We start from the raw sequence: 7,997 nt of genomic DNA on the forward strand, positions 1-7,997 counted from the left end.
TATAGTGAGAAGACTCACCTCAATGAAGTCGGATAAACTCTCGTGCTCAACGTCCCGACCTAGCCTCCTCCTATTATTCAAATAACATTCGCGATCAATATTCTCTCATAGCCCCATTTCTAAAGATTGGGTAGAAGGCCATTCTACCCCTCCCTGAACTCCCTTGAATTAGTCTTGACCAAAACCCTAAGGTCAACGGAAGTCAACGGTCAAACTTTGACCCGACTCGTCGAGTGCACATGGGCGACTCGGCGAGTCCATGCGGGTCCTCTAAATCCTTCCAGCATCTCTTGGCACGTCGAGTCATCCCTCCACTCGACGGGTTCCTCCTGTCACGAATCGCGGGGCAACCCCGACTCGACTCGTCAAGTCCACTTATGAACTCGGCGAGTTGCTTCCATGCTCACACTCAAATGACCTTCTGAGGTCAAATCTGCTTCTCTAATCTATAGATCTGACCTTCCCAAGCATGATAATCACGTAAAGGTTCGAACTTTAGGCCCATGCATCACACTATCACCTCTATATGCCAAAATAACCCTTAATATGATAACCTAAGCCCCAAACTCATAAAGGACTACATAAAGCTGGAGAATAGGGACACTCTGGACCACTCAAGGTCCAGATCTGATGATATTGACACAAGGGGACATCACATACACTAGATCTCTTACCAAAAAGAAGAGAAAAAGCCCTAGATTCATGAAATCTATTACTCAATGAAAATGGACATGAATCCTTACCTCCCACAGCAGCTCTGCACCAAATGATGGAAGATTTGAGTCCCACAAGACTGCCTAGCTCGAAATCCTCCCTTCCCTTTGCTAAAACACACCAAATAATGATGAATTAGCCCTCCTCTTGCACTACAAACGTTCTCTCTGCTCTCTAGGGTTTCTCAGGGGTGTAATGGCCGCAAATGAAGGCCATAAAGGCCTTTAAATAGGGCATAGACCCTGAGATTTAAGGTTTCCGCCGCCTGCGCAGACTCATCGAGTCACGAAGCCGACTCGTCGAGTCCAATCATTAATCCAGTCATCAAATATCGATCCTACTCGACGCGTCTAGGCGCCAACTCGTCGAGTCCTTCTCTCTAACTCAAAAATAATGAACAATATAGAATACGTGGGAACCCAGATGTTACAATTCTCCCCCACTAGAATCAGAATTCGTCCTCAAAGTCTTGCTCGACAAACAACTCGGGGTGCTGCTTCCGCATCTCCAACTCTGGCTCCCAAGTCAGCTCGGACCCTCTCCGATGTTGCCACTGAACTTAAACCAGGGGCACCTCCTTGTTCCTCAGAACCTTGATCTTCCGATCCCGGATCGCGATTGGTCTCTCAGCATAATTCAGGCTCGCATCGACCTGAATATCCTCCAGCGGCACCACCGCCGACTCGTCGGCTATACACTTTCTCAACTGAGACACGTGGAAGGTATCATGAATCTGGCTCAACTCCGCAGGTAGCTCCAACCGATATGCTACCCTGCCCACCCTCGCGGTCACCCTGAACGGACCAATGTACCGTGGCCCCAGCTTGCCCCTCTTCCTGAATCGGATCACTCCTTTCCAAGGAGACACCTTCAGGAGTACGAAGTCTCCCACCTGAAACTCAAGCTCGGATCGTCGCCTATCCGTATAATTCTTCTGGCGACTCTGAGCTGTCAACAACCTCTTCCTGACCTGCTGTATCTGCTCAGTCGTCTGAAGTACTATCTCAGTGCTACCCATCATGCGCTGCCCTACCTCTCCCTAGCAAATGGGAGTCCGACGTCTCCTCCCGTATAACAACTCGAAGGGAGGCATACAAATACTCGAATGGTGGCTGTTGTTATAGGAAAACTTAGCCAACGACAAGTACGTGTCCCAACTTCCTCCGAAGTCCAACACACATGCTCGAAGCATGTCCTCGAGCGTCTGAATCGTCCGCTCACTCTGCCCGTCAGTCTGTGGGTGGTAGGCGGTACTGAAATGCAACCTCGTACCCAACTCCTCATGAAACTTCTTCCAGAACCTGGAAGTGAAACGTACATCTTGATCTGACACAATCGAGATCGGTACTCCATGACGCGATACCACCTCTCTCACATATAACTCGGCCAACCTCTCTGCGGAAGAGCTCTCACTAATAGCAAGGAAGTGAGCGCTCTTCGTCAGCCGGTCAACAATCACCCAAATTGCATCGACACCCCTCGTGGTCCTTGGTAATTTGGTGATAAAATCCATGGAAATCTGTTCCCACTTCCACTGGGGAACCTCAACTGGCTGCAACTTGCCATGCGGACGCTGGTGCACAGCCTTAACCCGGCGACATGTCAAGCACCTCTCAACGAACCATGTAACATCCCTCTTCATACAGGGCCACCAATAGTCTTTCTTCAAATCTAAATACATCTTAGTGGCTCTGGGATGGATCGAGAACCTCGATCTATGTGCCTCCTCCATCAGAATGGTACGTGCCCCGCCTGCATACGACACCCAAATCCGACCTTGAAAGGTCATCAGCCCTCGGCTATCGGTAACGAACTCAGACACCTGCCAGATCACCCGCTCCCTCTTGCGGTTCTCTGGTATTACGACCTCTGCCTGGGCCTCCCGAATGGTGTCCAACACCTTAGTCATCACCGTCAATCGCATACAAGTGTCTCGAATCGGGGCACTCTCTACCCTACGGCTCAGATCATCAGCTACAACATTAGCTTTGCCCGGGTGGTACAGGATCTCACAATCGTAATCCTTCACCACATCCAACCATCTCCTCTGGCGCATATTCAGGTTGGGCTGATCCATCAAATACTTCAAACTCTTGTGGTCCGTGTATATGGTACACCGAACCCCATACAGATAGTGACGCCAGATCTTGAGGGCGAACACCACTGCCCCCAACACCAAATCGTGCGTGGGATACCTCGTCTCATGAGGCTTCAGCTGCCTCGATGCATACGCTATCGCATGCCCTCTATACATAAGCACCGCACCCAACCCCGCTATCGATGCGTCGCAGTACACCACAAAATCCTCCATTCCCTCTGGAAGGGATAACACCGGGGCTTCGCACAACCTCTGGCGAAGAGTCTCAAATGAGGTCTGCTGCTCTGGACCCCACGAAAAAGCAACGCCCTTCCGGGTCAACTTGGTGAGGGGCACGACAATCTTGGAGAAATCCTTGATAAATCTCCGATAGTAGCCGGCGAACCCCAGAAAAATCCTTATCTCAGTGGGTGACCTCGGCACCTCCTAACTCATCACAGCCTCAATCTTGGCCGGATCGACCAATATCCCATTCTGGTTAACGAGATGCCCCAAGAACTGGACCTCTCGTAGCCAGAAATCGCACTTGGAGAATTTGGCGTAAACCCTCTCCGACCTCAATACTCCGAGGATTTCTCTCAAATGCTCCTCATGCTGCTCTCTGGCTCTCGAATACACTAGTATATCGTCGATGAACACGATCACCGAACGATCCAACATCGGTCTGCACACCCTGTTCATGAGATCCATGAACGATGCCGGTGCGTTGGTGAGCCCAAAAGGCATCACCACGAACTCGTAATGCCCATAACGAGTCCTGAACGCCGTCTTCTGGATATCCTCATCTCGCACCCTCATCTGGTGATATCCAGATCTCAAATCTATCTTGGAGAACCAAGATGCTCCCTGCAACTGATCGAACAGATCATCAATCCTCGGTAGTGGGTAACGGTTCTTGACCGTTAACTTGTTTAACTCCCGGTAATCAATGGACATCCGGTGTGAACCATCCTTCTTCTTGAAAAAAAGGATCGGCGCTCCCCAATGTGAGCTACTCGGCCTGATAAATCCTTTCCCCAACAGCTCCTGAAGCTGTGAGGATAACTCGTGCATCTCTGGTGGCGCAAGGCGATAGGGCACCTTGGCGATAGGCGCCGCTCCCGGAACCAAATCAATGCGGAACTCCACCTGACTCTCGGGAGGCATACCCGGCAACTCCTCGGGAAAAACATCCGGGAACTCACGCACTATCGGAACATCATCAACCGAACTCGGCCTCCCTGCGGCTACTCGTGTATCCATCACATAAGCTACAAACCCGCTGCAGCCCTGGTGTAGACTCTGCCTCGCTCTAGTAGCCGAACAGAACGCTGACCCAGATCAGGTACCCTCGCCGTATACCGTAAGTACTCCCCCACTAAGGTCTCGTATCATCACCAACTGTCGCTCGCAGTCTATAACAGCCCTAAATCGGCTTAACCAGCCCATGCCCACTATGACACACACGTCCCCCATCGCAATCGGGACTAGATCTATCGGAAACTCAACACCGAAGATCTCGAGTGCACATCCTCGAATCACATCTGTAGCATACACCGCTCGCTCGTCAGCTATGGAAACTCGTAGAGGTTGACTCAACGCCTCCCGCTGGATACTGATGTGCTGACTAAATGTTGACGACACAAATGACCGACTCGCACCCGAGTCAAATAACACCAAAGCAGGTACAGAACTCACAAGAAAAGTACCTACGCACATCATAATATAAGCACAATATCTCAAACTCAGCATAAAATAAATAAAAGAATACATACCAGCCACGACATCGGGCGCTGCACAGACCTCCTCCGCTGTCAACTGGAAGGCTCTCCCGTGAGCCTTCGGTGCCTCGGCCTTCACCGGCCGAACCTCAGTAGCTCGCACGGTGGCAGGGGCAGATCCCTGCGGTGCTCCATGTGCTGTCCTCCGCAGCTGCAGACACTCGGCCTTCCGATGGCCTGTCTGGTTGCAATGAAAGCAATCCATGAACCCCTTGGGGCAATCCTTGGCTATATGCCCCTCCTTTCCACATTTGTAGCAAGCACCCAATCGACACACCCCGTCATGTCCCTTGCCGCACTTCCCGCAAGTGCGGCCCTTCTGGCCTCCAGATCTCGAATCGGCGGGCTTTGCCCGCTTGGCTGCCGGCTGAGACTGTGCCGGCCGCCGATCCATCCCCTGAGACTCGGCCTCAGCAAATGTCTGGTAAGTCGAGTTCGAGACGAACTCCCGAATATCCCTCCTCAGAACGCTCAAATACCGGCTCATGCGTGCCTGCTCGGTAGACACCTGCTCAGGGCAGAACATCGCCCTCTCATGAAACTTCCTGGTGATCACAGTAACAGAATCAGTGCCCTGCTTGAGGGACAACAACTCTTGAGCCAGCCGCTCCCTCTCCACCGGGGGAACATACTCGTCTCTGAACATGGTGGTGAACCTCTCCCAGGTCACCTCTGAAATCTCTGCAAGAGTGAAGCTCGCCGTCACGAACTTCCACCAGTCCTTCGCTCCCAAGCGAAGCTGGTTCAGCGCGAACCGTACCCTCAGATGCTCCAGACATGAACACATGTAGAAGCATCCCTCGATATTAGAAATCCATCTCATCGCAGCGATCGGATCCTGCGTCCCGTCAAACTCTGGTGGCTTCGTGTTGCTGAACTCCCGAAACAACAACGAGTCACCTCCCTGAGGCCTGGCAGCAGCCACAGCTACAGTAGCTGCAGCGGCTGCAGTAGCTGCAGTGGCTGCAGCCTCAGTCACTGTTGCGTACCGCTCATCAAAAGTCTCAATCAATGTGGTCTTGATAGAACCAAACATCTCCGGTATCTCGGCTCGAATCGCCGCTGCCACCTCATCGTGGATCATCTGACGAAGCTCCTCGTCACTCACGCCGCTCGTCTCAGGTCTGTGTCGTGTCTCAACCATGATGTCTCTGAAACACAATATAATAATATCAAAGACTCGCTCGAGCATACTCGCACTCGATAACTCAACCCTACTTGTTCCCTAGTACCCTAAGGATTCTTACTTGGACTGCGCACTGATCCGGTGTCTTCAGTAGTACGGGCCCTATACTACCGTCCACACTGCATCAGTATTCACCCCAAGTCCACCTCCTTGGATCCCAGATCCCAAGTACTCTACATCTCGCTAGCATAGGCTACCCTTCGGTAGGCCTCTCATAAGCTCCTCACTGCTACCTACTTACTCTCAAGCATCTCATAGCAGCAGAAATCTTCCAAGGCTAAGGCATCACAAATCAGGCCACTCTAGTCCTAATATGATTACCTAGCCTACTTTAGCATAACATAACATATCATAACCTATCTCATAACACATAATGTAAGGGTATTTTGGGAAATCACCGTTCGGGCGCTGGCTGATCGTACACACTGCTTCCTTCTGCTTTTCTTAAATCCTTTTACTTCTTTAGAAAAATTGTTTATTTTATGAAAAACTTCCTTAAATCCTCAATTTGAGTTCAAATACACCCGAAGGTGCATCCGAATCCCTCAAACCAAGGCTCTGATACCAACTTTTAACAACGTAAATTTCCAAAACAAATTTTCATTTTTAAAACATACTTTCATTCATAAGGTGATATCAAAACATAATGTATCCAATGTTATCATGATACAACATATCCCAGAATCTCAAGACATAAACTCCATGAGTGTGTACGGATCATGCCGGCGCCTTCCCGCGATCCTCGCTAGTACCTGAAACACATAACACAACAACTGTAAGCATAAATGCTTAGTGAGTTCCCCAAATCCCACATACAACACATATGCCTTTCCAGGCAATAAATCTATGGGACCTTCCGGTCCAAGTGTCTCAGGGGACTTCCGTCCCAAATCCCGGTAGACCTTCCGGTCCTACCCGTATCGACCTTCCGGTCTGTAACCTCCCGACCTTCCGGTCCATATCACTTGACCTTCCGGTCCTTATCATACATAACATTCATAGCACATACATATCACATAACAGCATACAACACATACATCTCATAGCATATAAGACCTTCCGGTCACACATAGGTACCCATCCAGGTACAGTATAGTGAGAAGACTCACCTCAATGAAGTCGGATAAACTCTCGTGCTCAAGGTCCCGAACTAGCCTCCTCCTATTATTCAAATAACATTCGTGATCAATATTCTCTCATAGCCCCATTTCTAAAGATTGGGTAGAAGGCCATTCTACCCCTCCCTGAACTCCCTTGAATCAGTCTTGACCAAAACCCTAAGGTCAACGGAAGTCAACGGTCAAACTTTGACCCGACTCGTCGAGTGCACATGGGCGACTCGGCGAGTCCATGCGGGTCCTCTAAATCCTTCCAGCCTCTCTTGGCACGTCGAGTCATCCCTCCACTCGACGGGTTCCTCCTGTCACGAATCGCGGGGCAACCCCAACTCGACTCGTCGAGTCCACTTATGAACTCGGCGAGTTGCTTCCATGCTCACACTCAAATGACCTTATGAGGTCAGATCTGCTTCTCTAATCTATAGATCTGACCTTCCCAAGCATGATAATCACGTAAAGGTTCGAACTTTAGGCCCATGCATCACACTATCACCTCTATATGCCAAAATAACCCTTAATATGATAACCTAAGCCCCAAACTCATAAAGGATTGCATAAAGCTTGAGAATAGGGACTCTCTGGACCTCTCAAGGTCCAGATCTGATGATATTGACACAAGGGGACATCACATACACTAGATCTCTTACCAAAAAGAAGAGAAAAAGCCCTAGATTCATGAAATCTATTACTCAATGAAAATGGACATGAATCCTTACCTCCCACAGCAGCTCTGCACCAAATGATGGAAGATTTGAGTCCCACAAGACTGCCTAGCTCGAAATCCTCCCTTCCCTTTGCTAAAACACACCAAATAATGATGAATTAGCCCTCCTCTTGCACTACAAACGTTCTCTCTGATCGCTACGGTTTCTCAGGGGTGTAATGGCCGCAAATGAAGGCCATAAAGGCCTTTAAATAGGGCACAGACCCTGAGATTTAGGGTTTCCGCCGCCAGCGCAGACTCGTCGAGTCACCAAGCCGACTCGTCGAGTCCAATGATTAATCCAGTCATCCAATCGCGATCCTGCTCGATGAGTCTAAGCGCCAACTCGTCGAGTCCTTCTCTCTAACTCAAAAATAATGAACAATATAGAATACGTGGGAACCCGGATGTTACAATA

Source organism: Lactuca virosa, chromosome 1 (genome assembly GCF_052849685.1).
Source record: "Lactuca virosa cultivar CGN04683 chromosome 1, Lactuca_virosa_CGN04683_v6, whole genome shotgun sequence".
Lineage (NCBI taxonomy): Eukaryota > Viridiplantae > Streptophyta > Magnoliopsida > Asterales > Asteraceae > Lactuca > Lactuca virosa.